Source organism: Oryctolagus cuniculus, chromosome 4 (genome assembly GCF_964237555.1).
Source record: "Oryctolagus cuniculus chromosome 4, mOryCun1.1, whole genome shotgun sequence".
NCBI lineage: Eukaryota > Metazoa > Chordata > Mammalia > Lagomorpha > Leporidae > Oryctolagus > Oryctolagus cuniculus.
Genome location: NC_091435.1, coordinates 119,126,077 through 119,149,449, shown reverse-complemented (window position 1 = coordinate 119,149,449; position 23,373 = coordinate 119,126,077). Strand labels below are relative to the sequence as shown.

Here is a 23,373-nt window from a genome sequence, read left to right as displayed (position 1 = left end):
AACTGGGTGTCATTTTGGAGAAACATAAAATAGAACTGAAGAAATGTGTTTTGAATGATTCTGCTGGTTGGTTTCAATGAAGCATTGTGTTGGGCTATCAATCTGATGTTTCAGAAATACAACCAAACCATATTCTGCCTGAAAACAAAAACAAAAACAAAACACGAAGACACTAAGAGAAAATTGGCACTGGTGATATTTTACCATTATTGGCACTGGTGTCAAGACCTTTTTATTTTGGGGCCAGTGTTGTGGTACATCAGGTTAAGCCACTGCTTGTAATAACAGCATTCCATACAGTTATTTTGGGAGTGAAATTATATATGGAAGATTTCTCTCTCTCTCTTTCTCTACCTGTCTCTGTCACTCTGCCTTTAAAATAAATAAAATAGATCTTTAAAAATTCTCTTATTTTTAGATTATCATCATCATGTACTGCCTAAATGATTTTCCAAATGTTTTGTTTTAATTTGAAGGCCAGGGAGGGAGAGAGAGACAAAGAGAGAAAGAAACATTTTCTCGTCTGATGCTTCATTTTCCCAAAGCTTTGAGTGGCCAGAGCTGGATGGGGCCACATTTGAGAGCTAGAAACTCAATCCAGATCTCCTGGTGAGTGGCAGCAAGCCAACTGCTTGAGCCATAACCTGCTGCCCCTCAGGGAGTGCATTAGCAGGAAGTTGGAATCCGGTGTAGAGCTGGAACTCTAGCCCAGGGACTCTGATATAAGACATAGGGAATTTCACTGGGTGTCTTAACCGCTAGGCCAAATCCCCCTCCCCCATTTTTGTTTGTTTGTTTTACTAAAACAGGTTACTATTACTGAATTGATTATTTCAACAAAAATTGAAACTAGGTTAAGTTATTAAGTTCATTCTGTAGATTATTTTTAAATTTTTTGTTTGCAATACAGCCATATCCAGTGGCCTTGAACATTTTCTTTATCAGTTCAGGATTCTATAACTAAATAATACAAGCTGTGCAGCTTAAAAACAAACACTTATCTCACACCATGCTGTAGATTTGGAAGCCCAAGGTCAAGGGGCTGACAAATCTGGTGAGGGGCTATTTCCTTGTTTGCAGATGGCTGCCTTCTGTTATGTCCTTACATGGCTCCGGGTGGGTGAATAGGCATAGAGGGTATTAGGGGGAGACAGTGTTCTAGTCTCTTCTTTTTATTATGATGTCAGCCCCAGCATGCAGCTGCATCTTCATGACCTCACCTAAACTGAATTATTTGTCAAAAGCCCCACCTCCTACTACTGCACCAGGGGCTAAGATTTCAACATGTTAATTTATATGTGTGTGGCAGGGAGACGCAGACACTCAGTTTACAATAAACATGAACACAGGGAGTTTGTAAAGTAACTCAAAGAATATTTCTTTGCCAAAGTGGTGCTTTCTAGCATCTTTTTTAAAGATTATTTTATTTGAAAAGCAAAGTTACAGGGTGTGTGTTGGGGGAGGGGGAGAGAGAGAGAGAGAGAGAGAGAGACACACACACACACACACACACACACAGACATCTTTCATCTTCTGGTTCACTCTCCAAATGGCTGCAATGGAGTTGGGCCAGGCTAAAATCAGGAGTCAGGAGACTTATCCAGGTCTCCCACATGGGTGCAAAGGCCAGAGTATCTGGGCCATCCTCTCCCTTACTGCTTTCCCAGGAGCATTAGCAGGGAGCTGGATCGTAAGAAAAGCAGCCGAGACTCAAACAGGTGCCCATGTGGGACGCTGGCATGCCAGGCAGCAGCTTAACCCACCATGCCACAACTCTGGCCCCTATCTAGCATCTTTTAAATGAAAGGTTTCAATCTCTATAGGATAGAAGTTAAGTTGGGGTAATCAAAGAAGAATCCATCATTCAATTTTTGTTTTTGTTGAGGATTACCATGTCATCAATCCATTTATTTCATTGTTTAATCTACAAATCTGTCAGGTGGAAGATATTTAGGAATTAATTTTTATGGAATTTTTGGTGATTTTTCCCAGAAGACAGAATGCTGTCCCATGATTACCAGCTACCCCTGGGGTGAGCTGTGTATCTATAAAGGTGTCTTTGAGAAGTTTTTTTTTTTTTACATTTATTTAATGAATATAAATTTCCAAAGTATGGCTTATGGATTACAATGGCTTCCCCCCATAAAGTCCCTCCCACCCGCAACCCTCCCCTTTCCCACTCCCTCTCCCCTTCCATTCACATCAAGATTCATTTTTGATTCTCTTTATATACAGAAGATCAGTTTAGCATACATTAAGTAAAGATTTCAACAGTTTGCTTCCACACAGAAACATAAAGTGAAAAATAATAGATGATTTTTTAAATGATGATGAAATCAGATCAGACCTATTGTTATGTTTAATCCCAGTGAGAGTCAAGTTGGGAATTGATGATTTCTTTTTTTTTTTTTTTTTTACAGAAGATCAGTTTAGTATACATTAAGTAAAGATTTCAACAGTTTGCACCCCCATAGAAACACAAAGTGAAATATACTGTTTGAGTACTCGTTATAGCATTAAATCTCAATGTACAGCACATTAAGGACAGAGATCCTACATGAGGAATAAGTGCACAGTGACTCCTGTTGTTGACTTTACAAATTGACACTCCTGTTTATGGCATCAGTAATCTCCCTATGCTCCAGTCATGAGTTTCCAAGGCTATGGAAGCCTTTTGAGTTCTCCGACTCTTATCTTGTTTAGACAAGGTCATAGTCAAAGTGGAGGTTCTCTCCTCCCTTCAGAGAAAGGTACCTCTGAGAAGGTTTTTTTTAAACAGGCCTTTTCTATGGCCTTTTGAGCATTGTAATGAGGTAGTTTTATCACAGTTTGAACTTGCTTTTGTGAAATTAGGGCCGATGCTCTTTAATGGTGTGGAGGGAGGAGGGTTTATGAATATCCAGTGATGCTGAAGCTGAGGCTGCCCTAGGGGATTGCTTAAATCTGGGAGGAGCAAAGCTTCAGGGCATTGTACGCCTCAGTCTTGCCAGGTTAGAAGGCAAGGCTATTTTACAGGTCAACTGCTAAGGAAACGGCAGGTCTATATCTCCTTTGGGTCGGATTGTTTCTAAGAAACCCTGAATTGGAAGACAGATGCTCATTTGCTTGCCAGAGTGGAACTCATCCTCCTCTGAGATCTTCGGAGGAGGTGAGCTGCATCCAATATTTCTTCCTCCCCCCCCCGCCTCCTCTTCCTCCTCCTCCTCCTCCTCCTCCTCCTTCTTCTTCTTCTTCTTCTCTCTCTCTCTCTCTCTCTCTCATATTTATTTGAAAGGCAGAGGTATGTAGAGGGAGGGGAGACACACACACAGAGACCTTCCATCTGCTGGTTCACTCCCTAAATGGCCACAATAGGGAGACAGGCATTCCACCAGAGTCTCCCACATGGGTGGCAGGGGCCCACGCCCTTGGGCCATCTTTTGCTGCTCTTCCATACACATGAACAGGGAGCTGGATAGGAAATGGAACAACTGGGACTACAACTGGTGTTCATATGGCAGGCCAGCAGTGCAGGCAGCAGCCTGAGCTCCTGGGTCACAAGTCCGGCACCCCATCCTGTCTCCTTGATTGAGGTCGAAGATACTAAAGAATTGGAAGCCCTGAGTTGGGACATTCTAAGGGGAGACAGAAGAAAAATCCAGGGAGTGGGAATTCTTCCTGTGGGAAGGAAGGTATTTGGAATAGAGAGGCTTGAAAAAGCTTTCTGGCTGGACAGATGGTGATATTTCCCCTCCCACGTGGTGATTCCTTTCTGAAAAGTCCCTGAACAAGGCCGCACGCCTGTCGAGTGTAGTGGAAGAAAGATAGGGAAGCTTGTCCATCCCCACTCCTCCCAGCCTCCAGGGCAGGAAGACCTCAGCATGTCGAGGGGATGGTACCGGTTTTGGAGGGGTGGATGAGGATATCTGTCAGGTCCAAGGAGAGTCCACTCCATAACCAGAGCGGCCCTGGGAGACCCTCCCAGGAGGCTGAGGGGGCAGCTTGAGAGGACGCTGCTGGATACCACCACCAACATACTTTGTAGTAACCCTGGAAATATGTAGAGGGGCAGAGGGTGGTGCACACTCCTACACTGATCTCATCCCGGAGGAAGAGGAAGGAGGCCATGCAGAAGAGAGACTAAGAGTGTGCACAGCCACCGCTGCCATAAAATCTTAGAAAAAATGAAAATCATAACCACTGCTAGTGATCAGGAGCTGTGGTATTTTATAAATGGAAACAGGCACATTCTTTAAAAATAAAGGAAGTGGTGTTAAGTTCACGTTGATTCAGATTTTATATCTATCTCTTCTCTCACTCTGGGCTGCCGTCATACCAGCCTCTGTCGGCTCCTAGGACTTTCCTGGCTCAAGAACTTGCTCAGGCTGTTTGCTGTGCTGGGCAGAACAGATCCCTTTTCACCCAGTTTGAGGTAATGTGTGCAATGTATTCTCAGGGCATTTCCTTATCAGATTAAACCTATGCCTCTGCTGGAATCCTGCTTATCTCCTATCCACCATGTCTGCAAACCTGTAATTATTGTAACCATTTATTTATTTTTCTGCTTCCTGTCGGTCTAATCTCACAGAAGATAATGTTCTCCAGGGCAATGATCTTGTCTGTCTTGCTTAACTTTTGTTATTAGTACCTAGTGCAGCGCTTGGAGCTTGGAAATTGCTCCTCCTCTTCCTTTTTGCTAATTAATGAAAAAATGTATAATTGGTAAGTTTTTATGTTTAATTGACACAAAAGTGCTGACAGCAAATTCTCAGAAGTTACCTTTGTCTTGGGGGCTTCAGGAAACCCACCTTCTACTACAGTTGTTCTTTTGGTTTTAATTCCTTTCCAGATGAATCCATCTCCAAAAGAAATCTCATTTGTGTCCTGTAGGTTATTTTTTTAGCTGCTGTTCTCCTGGACTGTTTGCTAATGACTTAAAGATGGTGCACTATGTGATACCTGAACTGAAAACACTGGTGCTGCTCTGTTCTAACGTCTGCCAGCCCAGTGATTATCAATGAGTTCGCAGGCCAGGTGGGAGGCTGCTCATTCAGTAAAGGGCCAGCTTTCGCAGGGGGAAAAAGCCTTTCCTGCACAGGGATGGGCTTCCTACTACTTTCCCAAGAGTTGTTTCAAAAAGCTAACAGCTGACTGTTAGGAGGGAATCCTTTACAGGTTTCTTGTATTTCAGCACGATTTGGGTCAGTGCTGATTCTCAAAAAAAAATTTTTTTTAAGGATGCTTGACAAATAGTCCTGCAAGAGACTATTTCTGTGCAGGCAGAGAGCAGGATTTGCTGCTGTCCACTACAGCAAAGACAAAGATCTCCCCTGGGACAAAGGTTGAGTTTGATAGCAGCTCCATTCTGCCTTTGAGGGTTTCGTAAGGTCAGGGATTCTTACAGGAGTTGAAACCCATTGAGTGCGTTGCATCCACACGGGCTGCGGAACCTCACCTTATAGAACTGCGTGTGTTGGGAAGTGGCAAGGACACTGGGGGGTGTGGAGTTCATGTTGCCTGCTGCGCATTTGTCTTTCCCACAGGTCCTGGGTTTGTTGCCAGCAACCATAGAACTGGCTTTGATGCTCTCTAGTTCTTAAGACTTAATCTCAAGGAAATCTTAAGCTGTTAAACTTAAAAAAAAAAAAAAAACAACAATTTTTTTCTGAGTGTAGTTTGAAGTTTTTTGCCTGCCTCCTTGGTAGGCAGGGAGATCTTTCTCCCAGGGACTCTCTCACCCTGGTTTGTAGTGAATTGTAACCAACACCCAGCTAACATAATAGATCTTTGGTAAAATAGAAAAGAAAGAATGTCAGCATTATAATCCTGTAGATAAATGTCAAAAGAGACTTTTATATTAATTAAAAAAAGGTTTTTTGTTGCTGTTGTTTTTGTCTTGAAGATATTTCCTTTTGTGGGGGACATCTTCTTTCCCCACTTTGCCGTCCATTCCTTCATATCTGCTATACCAGATGGGCATAGAACAGCCTGCTTCCAAGCTCTGAGGAAGCAGTGGTTGCACTCAAGTGAACGCATCATGTGAGATCTCTCAGGGGCTGGCGCTGTGGCTGTGGTGTAGGGGGTAAAGCCACCACCTGTACTGCCGGCATCCCATGTGGGCACCGGTTGGAGTCCTGGCTACTCCTCTTCTAATCCAGCTCTCTGCTATGGCCTGGGATAGCAGTAGAAAATGGCCCAAGTCCTTGTGCCCCTGCACCCTCGTGGGAGACCCGGAAGAAGCTCCTGGCTCCTGGCTTCAGATAGGCACAGCTCCAGTCATTGTGGCCCTCTGGAGAATGAATCAACAGGAAGATAGATAGATCTCTCTCTCTCTCTCTCTGCCTCTGCCTCTCTGTAACTCTGCCTTACAAATGAATAAATAAATCTAAAAAAAAAAAAACCACCCTAATGCCCTTGGATTAAAAAAAAAAAAACAACACCACTCCAATACAGACAAAATATTTTTCTAAAAGTTTTAAAAAGCAGGTCGGTGCCGTGGCTCAATAGGCTAATCCTCTGCCTGCGGCGCCAGCACACCGGGTTCTAGTCCCGGTCGGGGCGCTGGATACTGTCCTGGTTGCTCCTCTGCCAGTCCAGCTCTCTGCTGTGGCCCGGGAGTGCAGTGGAGGATGGCCCAGGTCCTTGGGCCCTCCACCCGCATGGGAGACCAGGAGGAAGCACTGGCTCCTGGCTTTAGATCAGTGCAGCACACTGGCCTGGCCGCAGCGGCCACTTGGGGGGTGAACCAACGGAAAAAGGAAGACCTTTCTCTCTGTCTCTCTCTCACTGTCTAACTGCCTGTCAAAAAAAAAAAAAGTTTTAAAAATCAGGAAAGTATCCAACACCAAGCAGAAACAAGAAATAACTTTGCTCTTGAAAAACTGCATCTGGGCGTGCTAACAATTGTGTAGCAGGCCTTGATACTTGAGTGTTCCCCAAATCCTATGGAGGAGCGGGGACTGCTACGGTAGCAGTAGAAAAAGTTTGTGGCTAACAGAGTGGGTGAGCATTTAAGAGGGAAACTCTGGAAATGAAGGGAGTGCAGAAAGGACAAGACCCAAAAGCCTGAGCATAAACTCTGCCTACATCTCTTCTCATTGTTAAATTTTGCACACACAGAGGAGACCTCAGGGACGCAGGGGAAAAGCAGAGATGGACAGAGTTGTCCTGGGAAGCCTGTGTGTTTTTGTCTGCGAGATGCTACCTGGCTTGAAATGTCTGAGCATAGAATCTGACTCTGGAAGAGTAGCAGAAAATTAGGGCTTTAAATCTCTCCCAGGGAAAAAATACACAGTGCTGACTCAGCAGTGGATGCAGCTTTCTCTGTCCTAGAGCGTGGGAGTAATATCTGGGAGTAATAATCCTCTGCAAACTTGAGTTCCTCTCAGGGGCAGCTACCTGCTTTTTACATTCGCAAGAATCATGAAGGAGCAGATATGAAAAAAAAGGAGAAATAAACTCATGTTCACCAACAATATTGTGGCTTCATTCCCTGGATTAAGTTCTTTTCTGTTTTAAATAAATAGAGTGCTTTCTATTTTTCTGGTTGAACCTTAACTGACACCTGCTATGTAAGGCTCCTCGGGCCAGCTGTATTAAAGAGCAAGGAAGCTACTAAGGCCAGAAGATTAAATAAACTTCTTTCTGAAACTAAGATAGGTGGGTCTGCAGAAAAGATTAAATGAAAGTTTATTTGTATTATCTAAAAGACGGAGACAAACAGGAATTTAATCCATGTCTTCCATAAGGGTGGCAGGGACCCAAATATTTGAATCATCACCTGCTGCCTCCCAAGGTGCACATTAGCATGAAGCTGGAATTGGGAGCTGAGCCAGGACTCAAACCCAGGCACTCAGATATGGGATGTGGGTGTCTCAACTAGAATTTTAACTTCTGCCCCAATGCCCATTCCTGGAGAGAAGAATTATCTGCTTAGTCTCAAAAGGAGTGGCTGGAATACAATGAGTACTGTGGACTCATTGCTGTGAAAAATCAGGGCCACACAAATGTACTAATGGAAGAGACACATGGAAGAGAAGCAGCAGTGTGGGGAGCAACTGGGAGCAACTCGGACTAGACTAAGTTACTGGAATTAAGGCTTATTCTATGCATCTGCTCTCCCACAATATGGCGCTGGGAGAGGAGGAAACAGCTTCTACACAGCTGCCTCCAGTTCAACCAATAAATGGACCTGCTCCTGATTGGAGGAGAGCAGCATTCTCAGCGTGTGGGTAGCAGAGTTGGAATTGGTGGAAGAGGACTATAAAGGAGGAGAGAGACAACATGCACCAGGAACATCTATCTGAAGGAACACCTGTGCAGCCCCCGAGAGAGCCGGCCGGCGGTGTGCCGCTCCCCCGCGGAAGTGGGGAAAGTGGCTAGGGGGAACCGCCCTTCCACGGAGGTGGAAGGGATGGCAGCCAACCCGGGAAGAACCAGCAGCAAACCCGGGGAGGGCTGAGCAGACGAAAGAACAGCACAGGGTCCTGTGTCGTTCCTCCACGAAGAGGGGGAGCGACACAGCAGAACATGACTATAAGCCTTTTAAGAAAAGGCAACCTCATATGCGAGTAAAATGTAGGCCAATAACCAATCTGTTAGTCACCTTCTCCTCTTCATAGAAGGGCAGAGTAAGGGGAATGGGTGAAGGCACTAATACTCATGGGGAAAGCTGAACATGTCCACCAGCTCTGAGTTGTGTTAGAAACCAGGGGAGATGGGAAATGCAGTCCTTGTTCATAATAGAAAATTCAAGCAATCCTATCAGCCTCACATGAAAGGAAGAGGTCCGTGTCTATAACTGAGACAGCCACATGGGTAAAGTGATGAAATCTGTATCTCATTAGCTTTCTCTTTTATCGGTAACGCAAAAGCTGGCATGCTTCCTGTGTGACTGAGTCCTTGTCAGTGCAATCCCGAATTCCAAACACAACCAAGGAAATGCTTTATGTCTGATGATTCTGAAACTCACTTGAGAGAAAGAATTGATTTGAAATGGCTATAATTTTATATACTCTTGGATTTGACTCCTTGACTTGGCACCTGTTAGAGTGCTGATTACAGCAGAAAGGAAAGGCAATACATACATTTAGATCTTGATGAAACCATGTGTACTTGGAATGCTCAAGCTAGAAGTAGCTTAGAGAAAGGGAAGAAAGTTGTAGTTTTTCTTCTAAAATGTGATTCTCTGTGTAACTTTGACATTTTTTCCCTATGTTTTGCTACTGGTCATGGAGCCAATAGACTAGTTTCTTCACATAACAAATAATGTTTTCAGAGCAGTCAGCTCCTGTTTTTTTGTGTCCTGTGTGTGTGTGCTAATGCTTTCAAAGAATTCCCACTTCATTAACCTCTTTTAGAAACTGTAAAGGATGTTAACAATTTCAAAATGGTGCAGCATTTCTTAGCCAAGCAAAACTTTTCCTGAAAGAAAAATCTGGATTCCTCGGGTACATTTGGGGCTCCTATGATTCTTGGTGCTGTGCTTGGCTCTACTGCTTGTTACATGTCAGGATGATTCACTATTTTTGATAGGGGTATGTGTTGACATAAAAAATCGTGGAAACAAAATCCTGAAAGAAGTTGTACTTACTTTGAAAGGTGGTTTTTTTTTTTTTTTTTTTTTTTTTGTGTGTGTGTGTGTGTGTGTGTGTGTGTGTGTGTGTGTGTCAAGAAATGGGAGTTAGGTGCAAAGTTCTTCTCCATTCCACAGTTTATTGGCTTTCCCAATAGAAATGCTTGTAACAAGTGGCTGAATGTCACATGGAACTTTGCTTTTTTGGGGAGAAGAGGAAAAGTACATATATTCTTTGAGTAATTTTGGCATGAGAATGGCTCAGTTATAGGTTGATTTGCCTGATGCTAATTTTGGTTTTATGCCTGAGATAATTTTTTGATGGAAGGTTCTGCAATGAAAAATATGTGTGCTACTCAAACATTACAAGCACTTTGAATAAACTGCTGCTGGAGGGGGCCAAGTTTGTAAGTTTTCTGGTCCTGGATGGAGAAGCAATTTTATGCTCTGTAATGTAAATGGAAAAGCCAAGGAATATCGATGTATAGAATTCTGGCAACATGGTGGAGTTGTTGTGAAAGTTATTTTGCACAGATAAAATAGGAATTTGGATTTGCAATTCCTTCCCTGATAATAAAGATAGCACCAATGATTTAGACTCTGCTCAGACACCTTCATTGACACGAGGACAAAAGAGAAGAATTGAGGTTGTTGTTTTACAGAACATTATCCTACTCTGGCCAGTAGAGTGATGGAAACTGTGATTCTGTTTACTGCAGGGAAAATGCAGGAAAAACTCAAATTTTCTCCTAGAGACAACTGTTTTTGTTGGGATTCAAGCTTTGAAAAATGTCACTGAGAGAGCTTTTGTCACTGCCCAGTTTCTCCCAAAAGTAGTGGGGCTGGTACAGTGGCTCCCTGCTAATGCGCCTGGGAAAGCAGTGGAAGATGGCCCAAGCACTTGGATCCTTGCACCCACGTGGGAGAAGTGGAAGAAACTCCTGGCTCCTGGCTTCAGCCTGGCCCAGCCCCGGTCATTGTGGCCATCTGGGAAGTGAACTAGTAGGTGGAAGGACTTTTTCTTTTTCTTCCTCTGCTTCTCTGTACTTCTGCCTTTTAAATAAATAAAATAAATCTTTTTTCTTAAAAAAATAGTAGTGACTATTTGGTGCATTTTGGATGGGATATGTCAGACAAAGGTCCTGCTAGTCCAGGATGTCAAGCCCTCCCCCTTAGCTGTGTAGTCCTTGAGCTTCCTGTGATCTTACTGGTGTAGCTATGGGGGTGGGTAGGTGGGCCGGCATTGGCTCAGCTCCCATCAGGCTCCCTGTGGAAAGTTTGACCAGAATGAAATACAATTATTACTATTGGATAAAAGTAGGCAGTATGTCTCTGGGCACCAGTGGGTTTCCATGCTTCAGAGAATGGCTGTAACTACTATGCTTAGTAGAAAGAGAAGAGTTTAGACCCAAATAATAGAGCTTTGATTGATGCTCAAGACTATTGCTTGCTGTGATCCCTCTGCAAGAACCCTCCTAAAGATTTAGTCAAATCTATTTTTAAAAATAAGATTTATTTGATTATTTGACAGGCAGAGTGATAGAGAGAGAAAGCGAGACAGAGAGAAAGATCAATCTTTCATGTGCTGGCTCACTCCCCAAATGGCTGCAATGGCTGGGGCTGGGCCAGGCTGACATCAGGAACTCCACCCTGGTCTCCCACATGGGTAGCAGGGACCCAAGTATTTTGACCATCTTCTGCTCCTTTCCTAGGTGCATTAGCAGGAAGCTGGATTGGAATCTGAACAGTCAGGACTCAAAATGGCACTGCAATATGGTATGCTGGTGTCAAAAGCTGAACCACCAGGCCAGACAATCAGTTAAATTTATTGTCACAGAATCATGGTATGTAAGAAAGAGCTAGGATGGGGTCAGGGCTGGTTGGGACAGGACAGTGTGTAAGAACACCATAGCTTAGAGATGGAGGAGGTCAGACAGATGCAGATGGCGAAAAACCTTGAAGTAGAGCTTTGGCTTTCCATAGGCTATGAAATTATTGAGCATAAAGAAATTTTACCTAAGACAAAGAGGGTAGTGAGGCTTCTGGCTGTCTCAAAGGTTATAATAATGCATATCTTTGTGATTAGGCATTTATTTGAAACAAGAAGTGGAACTACATTGGGTACTAAAGCTGCCAGTGTGTTATGTCAAAGATCACTACAGTTTTACCTTCTTATTCATTCCGGATAACTTCAGACTTCCCATTTATGAGCAGTCATCAAGTTAATTTATATTTCATTGGAACAATTTTAATTTATTTCAACTTTTTCAGGAAGCTGTTATTAATTTCTGCAACAGGAAAAAGAAAATGTACCAGACAGTGTTGATGAAGCAGAAAATGATTTTACTGTAAGAAAATGGAATTCCTCTCAGAGTTTCTGGGAGGACTGTGACACACCTTGCGGTGAAGCCAGCAGGGACAGTGGAGGGTGGGGCAGTCAGAGCCATTGCTAAGATTGCACCCAGGAACCCACCTGGGGGAAGCACATTGCTTCACCGTTGCAGTAAAGGCAGTGAGCGCTGAACCCAGCTCCCACCAACGTAGCAGATCCTCTACTGACCCTGCTTCCTTATCCAAAGTCATAGTACTGGGCTGCTGCATTTGTTTGCCAGGTCTGGGTCAGTGGCTCATGCCTTACTTTCTAAGCGCTCTGGGAACAAGTTTCTGGATTTGTGGCTCCCCTACTTGGGAAGTAGTTGTGAGCAGTGAATGAAGTTAATGTGAGGATAATATGATGGAAAGTCATTACTAAAACTGATTTCTTATGTAAAGAAATAATGCTATATGCTCCTAAGATAGCCTCAACAGCCAGGGGTGGGCCAGGCTGAATCAAGGAGCCAAGAGCTTCATCTGGGTCTCTTACATGGGTGCAGGGGCTCAAGCACTTGGATCATCTCCTGTTGCTTTCTTGAGTGCATTAGCAGGGAACTGGATCATAAGTGGAGCAGCTGGGACATGGACCGGCTTCCACATGGGATGTTTGTGCCACAGGCAGCGGCTTTACCTAATACACCATTATGCCAGCCCCTCTTCTGCTTCTGATCCAGCTTTCTACTCTTTGGGAGGCATCAGAAAATGGCCCAAGTGTTTGGGTCTCAGCCATCAACATGGAAGACCAGGATGGAGTTTCTGGCTTCTGGCTTTAGTCTGGCCCAGACTCTTCTTTCTCTGTCACTCTGCCTTTCAAATCAATCAATCTTAGAAAAAGAGAGAAATTTATTATCCCAGAGCTCTGGAGACTAGAAGTCCAACATCAGGTGTTCACTGGGTTTGTTTCTTCTGAGAGCCTTCCTGCTTGATGCCTGCCTGTTTCTTCCCTGTGTCTTTGCAAGGTCTTTCCTCTGTACATGTGTATTCTAATCTCTTTTTGTAAGGACACAAGTTATGTTGCTGTAGAGCAAACCTAGATAATCTCATTTTAATCTGACATTGAAAAAGATGCTATTGTTGCAGGAATCTGTGGTTCTTTTTTTTTTTTTTAAAGATTTATTTATTTATTTGAAAGTCAAAGTTACACAAAGAGAGGAGAGGCAGAGAGAAAGAGAGAGAGAGAGAGGTCTTCCATCCGTTGGTTTACTCCCCAATTGGCCACAACAGCCAAAGCTGAGCCTATCTGAAGCCAGGAACCAGGAGCTTCTTCCAGGTCTCCCACATGGGTGCAGGGACCCAAGGACTTGGGCCATCTTCTACTGCTTTCCCAGGCCACAGCAGAGAGCTGGATTGGAAAAGGAGTAGCTGTGACTAGAACCGGCGCCCATTTGGGATGCCAGCACTTCAGGCCAGGGTATTAACCACTGAGCCACAGTGCCAGCCCCAAGTCTGTGGTTCTAACTACTCTGGTTTCTGTCTTGTGATCACAAAGAATTAAGAGTGTGGATGGCCAAGAAAGAGCAGGTAAAGCAGAAATTGTGGGAAAACAAGCAGAGAAAACAAAAGCAAAAGCTCACAGAAGCACAGAGACAGGTCTCTGAAGGTGAGAACTATTGAGGACTGATTGTCTAGGGTTTTTTCTATGGGCTCCAAAAGGGGATTTCTTATGATTGGTCCAGGAGAGGTATTAAGTGAGTTTTAATTGGTTAATTGGGTGAAAGTTAAATCTTCAGTTGAGGCTCAGTAAAGACAACAGAAAACTTATGAAACTTTCCCTCAAGATGCATAAAATGCTCTTTTTTTTTAAACAGGCAGAGTGGACAGTGAGAGACAGAGAGAAAGGTCTTCCTTTTGCCGTTGGTTCACCCTCCAATGGCCGCCGTGGCCGGCACGCTGCAGCTGGCACACTGTGCTGATCCGAAGGCAGGAGCCAGGTGCTTCTCCTGGTCTCCCATGGGGTGCAGGGCCCAAGCACTTGGGCCATCCTCCACTGCACTCCCTGGCCATAGCAGAGAGCTGGCCTGGAAGGGGGGCAACTGGGACAGAATCCGGTGCCCTGACCGGGACTAGAACCCGGTGTGCAGGTGCCGCTAAGTGGAGGATTAGCCTATTGAGCCGTGGCGCTGGCCCAACATAAAATGCTCTTTACATAGGTCAGTTATAATAGCAGAGAAAACCCTTGATTAAATGGACCAGCACATAACATTAACATCCTTCACAGAAGCTGATGATTAAATTTTCTCAGGTCTTCCAGGACTAGAGATGGTGGGGAGGGGACCATGGTTCTCTTCTACCTAGTTGGGAATCTGCCTCTCTACTACTAGCTCTAAACACAGTGACATTGTGAGGTACTAGGGGTTAGGAATCAAGATACGACTTTTGGGATCACACAATGCAGCTGGTGACCATGGATTTCATCAACCTCTCAAAATCTGTGCATTATCTTTCCTGCCCCATGCTAACTTTATTTCTCATTCTCCAACATCTGAAGTGTCTGAACACATCAAGAAAACCTCAATGTGAGTTTTAATCTTTAAAAATTCAATTTATTCATTTGAGAGAGAGCAGAGATAGACAGAGAGGACTCCCATCTACTGGTTCATTCCCCAGATGTTCACAGTGGCTGAGACTGGGCCAGGCCAAAGGTGGAAGCCAGGAAATCCAAGTTTCCTACATGGGTGACAGAAACCCAATTACTTGAGTCATCGCTGCCGCCTCCCAGGATCTGCATTAACAGAAAGTTGAAATTAGGAGTTGAAACTGGATATGGAACTCAGGTACTCTGATATATGACATGGGCATCTTAATGCGTCTAACCCCTATAGACTAACTGCTTGCCTTAAACATCTTAAAATTTAAAAAAAATGCAGAAGCTCTCTCAGAATAAGAAAAAATGCAAATTGACACTATAGTAAAGAACCATTTTTTTTTAAATCAACAAGATTGGCAAACCCCTGAAATTTGGCAATCAACTGTGCTAGGGAAGCTGCTGGAAAGCAGGCTCTCGCTTATATTGCCAATGGAAATACAACATTTTATGATCCCCATGGAAGAAACTTTGGCAAGATTCATATATAGCAAAATCACACATACACAATTTTCTTTGAGGAACCTAAAGAGGTATTGGCAAAAGTACAAAGTAACATACACACAGGGCTCTTCATTGTGGCATTATTTAATGTGCTAAACACAGCAGACGGAATTCCAAGATGGATCAAGATTCTTGTTCCCTGGTGTGGGCTTTGGATAGCAGTTCCTTCTGAGTCTAAGCAGAATCTGTGAATATGACAACATGCTACTCTGTGGCAAAGGTATAGAAATGTCTTAGATGTGCTGAAGGTCCCTAATTAATTGACTTTGAACTCATCAAAAGGGAGATTTCACTGGGTACGTCTGACTTGTCAGTGAGCCCTGAAAAGATGGAGTCCTGATGACTTTGGAGAAGTAAGCTTCATTTTTTTAAAGATTTATTTCTTTGAAAGGCAGAGTGATGGGGTGGGGGGAGAAGAAGAGAGAGATGAGGAGAGAGAGAGGGGGAGAGAGAGAGAGAGAGAGAGAGAGAGATCTGCTGAATCAACAGCCAAGTCTCAAATCTGGGCCAAGCCAAAGCCAGGACCTAGGAATTCCATCCTGGTCTGCCACATGGGTAGCAGGAGGCCCAAGTACTTGGGCCATTTCTGCTGCCTTCCCAGGCACATTAACAGGAAGCTGAATTGGAAGTGGAGCAGCCTTGATTTGAACTGCCACTTCCATTGCAAGTTGCGACTTAACCCGCTGTGCCCCAGCACCAGCCCTGTAAGCTGTCATTTTGAGAGAACCCCTGGAAAGGTCCTTTGGTAAGAATCTGAGAGGGTCTCTGGGAGCAGTAGCAGTTGACAGTTATCAAGAAAACGAGGACTTTGTTTTACAATCCCAAAGCACTGAATCCTGCCAATAACAGTGGTTTGGAAGAGTACTCCAAGCCTTGAATGAGACCACAGACCCAGCAGCTGTCTTAATTTCATCTTGGTGAGATGCCAAGTGGAGAACCCAGCAAGTCTGTGCCAATTGCTCCTGAGTCACAGAAACTCTGAGATAACAATTTTGTTGTTTATGTAGTTGCTAAACTTGTGATAATTTGTTATATAGCAATAGAAAGCAAATACGTTGACAAAAATACCACTATATGCCAAAAATCAGATAGAAGAATACATTACAGTACATTCAGACAATAGAGTAATATGTAGTTGTAAAAGGAGTAAAGATCTGGGGGTGGACATTTAGCATAACAGTTAAGACCTCACATCCGGTATCTAGGGGTGGCCTCAACGATCTCTGAATGCCTTCAGTCTTTCATCCTCATTGTTTTGCCAGTTAGCACATGATTCCCGTTTATCTGTGCTAATCTCTTTCTGTCCTGATCACAGCGAGTACCCGGGTATTATTCCCGACTCTGGCTTCTGATATCAGCTTTCTGCCAGTGGAGACCCTACGAGGCAGCTGTCATTGCTCAAGTAGCTGGATCCCCTCCACTCACCACAGCATTTAATTCAAAATGGATCCTGGACCTAAATATAAGAGATAAAACTTGAAAATTTTTAGGAAAAAACACAAGTCTAAGTCTGTGACCTTGGAGTAGGTAAGGATTTCTTACCCAAACCACAACCAATAAAAGAAAAAATAGATTAGAGTTCATCAAAATTAAAAACTCACGTGCTTCAAAAGACACTATGAAGAAAATAGCCAACAGAATGAGAGAAAATATTTGCAAATAATATTTCTGACAACGGCTTGTACTCAGAATATATAAATCCCACTCAACAATGGGAAAGGACTCTGGATAGATTTTCTCTGAAGATAGAAAAATGATCTATGAGCACATAAAAAGATGCTTAGCATCATTAGTCAACCGAAAATGTAAATGAAGTCGAGACAAGGATTGCAGAAACTGGAAGTCTCATACAAGACATGAAAAGTAGAATGGTGCATCCTCTTCAGAAAACAGTCTGAGTGTTCCCCAAAAGGCTAGAAAGTACTATGATACAACCCAGCAACGCCTCTCCTGGTTACATACACAAGAGAATTGAAGACATTTTGCATTAAAATCATGCACATAAATATTAATAGCAGCATTATTCCTAATAAAAACGTTAAAAGTGATCTAAGTGTCCATCAACTGGAGAATGAACAAAATGTGCAATATCCACACCATGAAATATTATTCATCCATTAAAAGGAATAAAATACGGTTACTGCCATATTCTACAACAGGGATGAACCATGAAAACATAAGTGAAATGATGCAGACACTAAAGATCGTTGTATGAGTCTGTCTATTCTAAATAATTCTGTGGAGTCAGAAAACAGATTAGTGGTTGAGGGGGTGGAGTGGGACATGGGAGAAATGAGGAGTTAGCTTTGGTGATGAGTGTGGATTTCTTTCTGGAGTAATTTTGAAAATGTTTCAAAATTCATTGTGGTTATGTTTACAGAATTCTGTAAATACACTAAAAATGACTGAATTGTATAAATAGGTGAATTGGATAGTATATGATTTAAATCTTTTTTGTTATGATTTTTTTTACAGAGAGTGAGAGAGAGAGGAAGAAACAGAGAGAGAAGTCTTCCACCTGCTAGTTCACTCCCCTAAAGGCCGTAATGGCTATGGCTGGGTCAGGAGCCAGGAGCCAGGAGCCAGGAGCTTTCTCCGGGTCTCCCACGTGGTTGCAGGGCCCCTAGCTACTTTCCCAGGCAAATTAATAAAGAATTGGATTGGAAGTAGAGCAGCCGAGCCTTGAACAGGTACCTATATGGGATGCCAACTTCACAGGCAGTGGCTTTGCCTTCTATGCCACAGTGCAGGCCCCAATTTATATCTTAATAAAACCATTATTTAAAAACGTCTAATGAAGTCATGATAAAATGGTATAATAGGAACCAACTGGAAACTTTTCCCAATGGATGGGACAATTTGAGCATCAAAATGACTGACTGCATTGAACTGAAAAACAGAACAAGCATAAAAAATCAATATTTGTAATGATAGCAAATCAACACAACAAAATATGTCATCATTCACCACTGGAGGTTGCTAGAGTACCAATTATTTCTCTGAAAAATTGAAAAAGTAAAAGAGTCAGTTTCATCCTGTCTTGTATGAATTGCATATTTATAGAATTAAATACTTGATAAGAGAAAATTTTTCTCATAGAAGAACTGTAGCCAACAGATGCAGAAAAATGATAGAATTATAAATTCACTATTTTGGGGCAGGCATTTGACGTCGTGGTAAAGATAGTGCTGAGGATGCTGGTGCTCCATACGATAATGCTTGGATTTGAGTCCCAGCTCCACTACTGATTCCAGATTATTGCTAAAGAACACCCTGTGAGGCTGCAGGTGACGACTCACGTACTTGGGTTGCTGCTTCCCATGTAGGAGAGTGAGTTTGAGTTCCCAGGGCCTGGTTTAGACTGGCTCAGCTTCAGCTGTTGTGGATGTTTGAGGAGTGAACAATTGATAGGTGATCTCTCTTTCTCTCTCTCAATTTCTCTGCCCTTCAAAAACAACATTTAAAAAATACATTTGCTATTTTTCAACTTATGAGGAAATAATACTTCTAGGCATCAGTTATGTTTAAATGTTAAAGGTTTGAGGTAAAAGTTTGGTGGGGAATTTTGTATCAGAAGAACAGGCTGATATAATCTGAATCTTCTGATTTCATCTTTTTAAAAAAAATAATCTCTGGGGCTGGCGCCGTGGCTCACTTGGTTAATCTTCCACCTGTGGTGCCGGCACCCCATATGGGCGCTGGATTCTGTCCCGGTTGCCTCTCTTCCAGTCCAGCTCTCTGCTGTGGCCCAGGAAGGCAGTGGAGGATGGCCCAAGTGCTTGGGCCCTGCACCCGCATGGGAGACCAGGAGAAGCACCTGGCTCCTGGCTTCGGATCAGCGCAGTGCCGGCTGTAGTGGCCATTGCGGGGTGAACCAACTGAAGGAAGACCTTTCTCTCTGTCTTTTTCTCTCTCTCTCACTGTCTAACTCTGTCAAATTAAAAAAAAATCTATTGGGAAAATATTTCACATAATAAAGTTTACCTTTTATTTTTTATTTTCTAAATATTTATTTTGAAAGTAAGAGTTACAGAGAGAAAAAGGGAGAGAGAGAGAGAGAGAAAGAGAGAGAGAGAGAGAGAGAGAGAGATCTTCTATCCTTCCATCTACTGGTTTGCTCCCCAGATAGCCACAATGGCCAGTGCTGGGTGGGGCAGGCAGAAGCTAGGAGCTAGGAGCTTCATCCAGGTCTCCTACGTGAGTGGTGGGGACCCAAACACTGGAGCCATGTTCCACTGCTTTCCCCAGGCCATTAGCAGGGAGCTGGATCGGAAGTGGAGCAGCTGGGACACAAATGAGTAACTGCAGCTTTACCGGCTATGCCACAAAGCTGACCCCATAAAGTTCACCCTTTAGAGTGTACAATTCAGTGGTTTTCAGTATAGTCACAGAGTCGGGTAATCAGCATCATTATGGCAAACACAAAATTATCACAAGTTTAAGTGATGGATCTTAATAGACTTTTATTTGCAATTGAGCAACAGCTCATTCTATACAATGAGTGAGTATTTCGGCGAGCTGATTAGAAAAGATCAGCTTCATAGGCAACAAATAACTGAAGTAGAAACAGAGAATAAGAAGCACACTGGGGGCTCCCTTGTGCTGGAGGCAGGGATCAGCTTGCATCATGGAAGGTCTAAAGAAAACTGCATTTCAGGGTCTATGAAGGCTACAGTTCTACGTGGTGATGGCCAAAAACATGTTCCAGTGACTCAGCACTTTTCTTCTCAGAATCTGGTATGTGTGTGTAATGGCCAGGCCGAGCCTGTCTCGTGCCTGCTTGTGGAGAAAGTGACCACTTTGCCCTGACTTGTTCAGCTAAATAGCTGTACAGTAACCTTCCAAGTACCTGGTGTGTAACTTATTCGATGGCCAAACCCAGTCAATCTGTTGGAATGAAAATGTGTTTCTTTAATTTTAAATGTTAAAATAAAAATTTTTGTATAGACTTATGGTTTTTCTCTTGCGGCATCTCCTTAGGAATGCTCTCCATGTCTGTCAGTGCTGTTCAGGCTAACTGGGTTTCTGGTCCTCAATCACTTTTTAAGCTTAGCACACAAGCTCTGCCTCTATCTCAGGACTTGCTTGGGACACAGAAAAGACCAAGTGTTTTGGAACTGTTAAATGTAAGGGCTTACTTTTCTGCATTGGAGTTATGGCTTATGTGCAAAATCTAAATACATGAATAAATATGTCTACTTGGTGGGTGGGGGTCAGGGAAGAAGCACTTTGTGGTGGACCTCTTTATTACGCCTGCTAACACTGGCTTGTTTGGGAATTTGGCAATTATCTCTCTGCATTAGTTAGATTTTCATAGCTACAACATACCATTCAAGGAGGAAATAGGTCCATTTTGGCTCACAGTTTTGGAGCTTCGCCGTCCAAGATCAAGCAGCTGTATTTGTTTGTCACTCCTGTTGGCAGAGCACCAAGCTGTTGCAGAACGTCACATGGCAAGGAGTTAGGGTGACTCTCTCTCTGCTTTCAAAGTGATTCAGTCATGGGAGCTCCACCTTAACAATCTAATCCAATCTAGTTACTTCCCAAAGGCCCACCTCTAAACACCATAAAAGGATTAACTTTCTTTCCTCTTAGGAATACTACTTTGTGACTTTGGGGATTAAATGCCTACATGAATTTGGCAGTCATATCCTCTTTAAGCCATAGCGTACTCTTTCATTTTCCTGAGTCCTTGGAAGGGCAGATAAACAACGGTAGCTTTTATTTCGTGCTAAAATAGCAGAGGGGAGCAGTAAATAATGTAATAAATGCCATGGCTTTTCTCCAGTAAAACTCTTCTTATGAAGCTGGCAGCAGGTCAGATTTGCACTGTTAGCCAAAGTATGTCAACCCATTAAAAACATTATACAGGAAACCCAGGGGATATAAATGTACCTTAAATCAGCCATGTCCAGAAAGAGAGGCAAATGACTCAGTTTCTTAAAGAAAATGTTAATGATATGAAAAAGACTCACATTCTACTTTCATTAATTTACTCAGTCTCTCTGAGCAGCATAGAGACAGAGAGACACATGCACACACACACACACAGACAATGCCCACAATGGCAAGAATTGGTGGGGCCAAGATCGGGAACCAGCAACTTAATCCAGGTCTCTCACGCGGATGGCAGGAACCCATTACTTGAGCCATCACCACTGTCTCCCAGGGTCTTCCTTAGTAGGAAGCTGGAGTCAAGAAGCGGAGCCAGGGATCCAGCCGTGGCACTCTGTTAAGACAAGGTTAATGCGTGTCTTAACTATTAGCCTAAACATCTGACTCAGTGTTCTCTTTTGATCTTATACTACAAGTTGTTTGCTTGGGAAATCAGAAAAGGAAGCCTGAATGTATTTGAAAGAGCATAGTGGTTTACAGGATACCTTCTAGTGGCTTTACTGTGCTTTATCTTCCACTGATGGAGAAAACCCCTCTATCTGGACAATTATAGTTCTTATACATACACTCTTAGTGATCTCTTAAATGTTTGATCTGTAGCAGACTTTTCAGAATTTTCCACTTAGGTTTATTTTTTTCAAGTGAAGCAAGGTGAGAAAAGTGTCATTTTAATGAAAGGCTCTTTCCAATAGTATCATTAATTTTTTTTTCACTTAGTGGAAGAGATATGGTTAGTCAGTTAAATTCTGAAAAAGGTTTTCTTGGAAGTTCATGGATGAAATGTTATTGCTCATGTAATTTAGGTGACAGATTTTAGCTAATTGCTGGAAGATAATATCACCGTGGTTAAAATAGTTTAAAAGGGAGGAGAACTTGAAATTATGGTGAGCATGTTATTTGGGATAATTGCCATTCTAAACAAAATCCAAAAGAGGTAATTAGAGGTATTCAAAGCAATTAGCTAATGGATCTTAAAAGAATCATATGAGTTGAATTTATTTTATATAAAGATCTTAAATATATAATACTAAAATTACTTTTGTACTTTATTTTTTGATTGTTGTACTTTAAAAAATATTTTTATTTATTTATTTGAGAGACAGAAAGAGGGAGCAGAAGATATGGTATAGATAGATAGAGAGAGAGAGAGAGAGAGAGAAACTCCCAACTACTGTTTCACTCCCCATTTGCCCGCAATGGCTGAGGCTGGGCCAGGGCCAAAGCCAGGAGCCTGGAACTTAATTCAGGTCTCCCATGCGCTGTTCCTGCTGCTGCCTCCTAGGGACACATTAGCAGAAACCAGAGGCTGGAGCTTGAGGCAGGTAATGAACCCATGCAAGACAAACACTCACCTTTGTTCTACATTTTTGACAAAAGAAACTCTTTATTAAAAGTCATGTTGCTTAGAACCCTAGACACACCTATTGTTCTGAATATGTTCCTTAGTTACCAAATTTGATTTTAGACTTACATTTAAATTTTTAAAGAAATATAAATATATTCCAGCTGTAATGTTTAGGTGATGCATATCTTGAAGCTTTTTCCTTATTACTAATTCTAATTTTTAATAATTTTTCATTCTTAGAAAATGTTACAGCTAAATAGAAATTTGTTGCTTCAATAATAGCTATATTTTTGTTTATATTTGCCTCTCTTTCTGGACGTGGCTGATTTAAGGTACATTTATATCCCCTGGGTTTCCTGTATGACATTTATTTTTAAGGAATGCTATCCTAAGGATATACTTTCTTCTTGTGATTCATGTAATTTTTGTGCATAATTTGATTTACATAAGTTGTATGAAGACAAACTGAATTTTCTTTTGTTTAAATCAATATTTAATTTTATGTAAATAAGTATTTTAAAATTGTATTCTTGACTTTCATTTCTGTCCATGATGTATTAACAGGGACCAGATTTATCTTAAACCATTAAATAAGCAGACAAAATATACAAAACAATGATTTTCAGATATTGGACAATAGGTAGTACAGAAGAGTGATTTCTGAGAAAACAGAACAACTAGATGAGCTCTATGGTGGCTCAAGCTTATAGGATAGAGATTTTAGGTTTTAGTGCAGGCCTTCCATCCCCTGGTTCACTCTCTAAATGTTTGTAACAGCCAAGCGTGAGCCAAGCCACAGCTGAGAGCCTGAAATTCCATCTGGGTCTCCCATGTGGGTGACAGGGACACAAGTATTTGAGCCATTACCTGTTGCACCCCAGGGTGTGCAACAGCATGAAGCTGAAATGGTCCTAATGGCCAGGGCTGGGCCAGGGAAAAGCCAGGAATCTGGTTCTCCCACACGTGTAGCAGGGGCCTAAGCTTTTAGGCCATCTTCTGCTGCTTTCCCAGGCACATTTTCAGGGAGTTTGGAAGTAGAGCAGCAGGGACTCAAACTGACACTCAGATGGGATGCTGATGTCCCAGGAGGCAGCTTAACCTACTGTCACAATGCTGGCT

At 42.7% G+C, this 23,373-nt stretch overlaps 1 long non-coding RNA gene across 1 annotated transcript in view; it reads right to left on the bottom strand.

The window, feature by feature from the left end:
- LOC127493954 (uncharacterized) overlaps positions 1-20,532 on the bottom strand; it is a 48,561-nt gene extending 28,029 nt beyond the window's left edge. Inside the window, exon 1 of the long non-coding RNA XR_007924593.2 lies at positions 20,343-20,532. This is a non-coding gene — a long non-coding RNA (uncharacterized lncRNA). The remainder of the gene's footprint in view (positions 1-20,342) is intronic.
- Between the last annotated feature and the right edge of the window lie 2,841 nt (positions 20,533-23,373).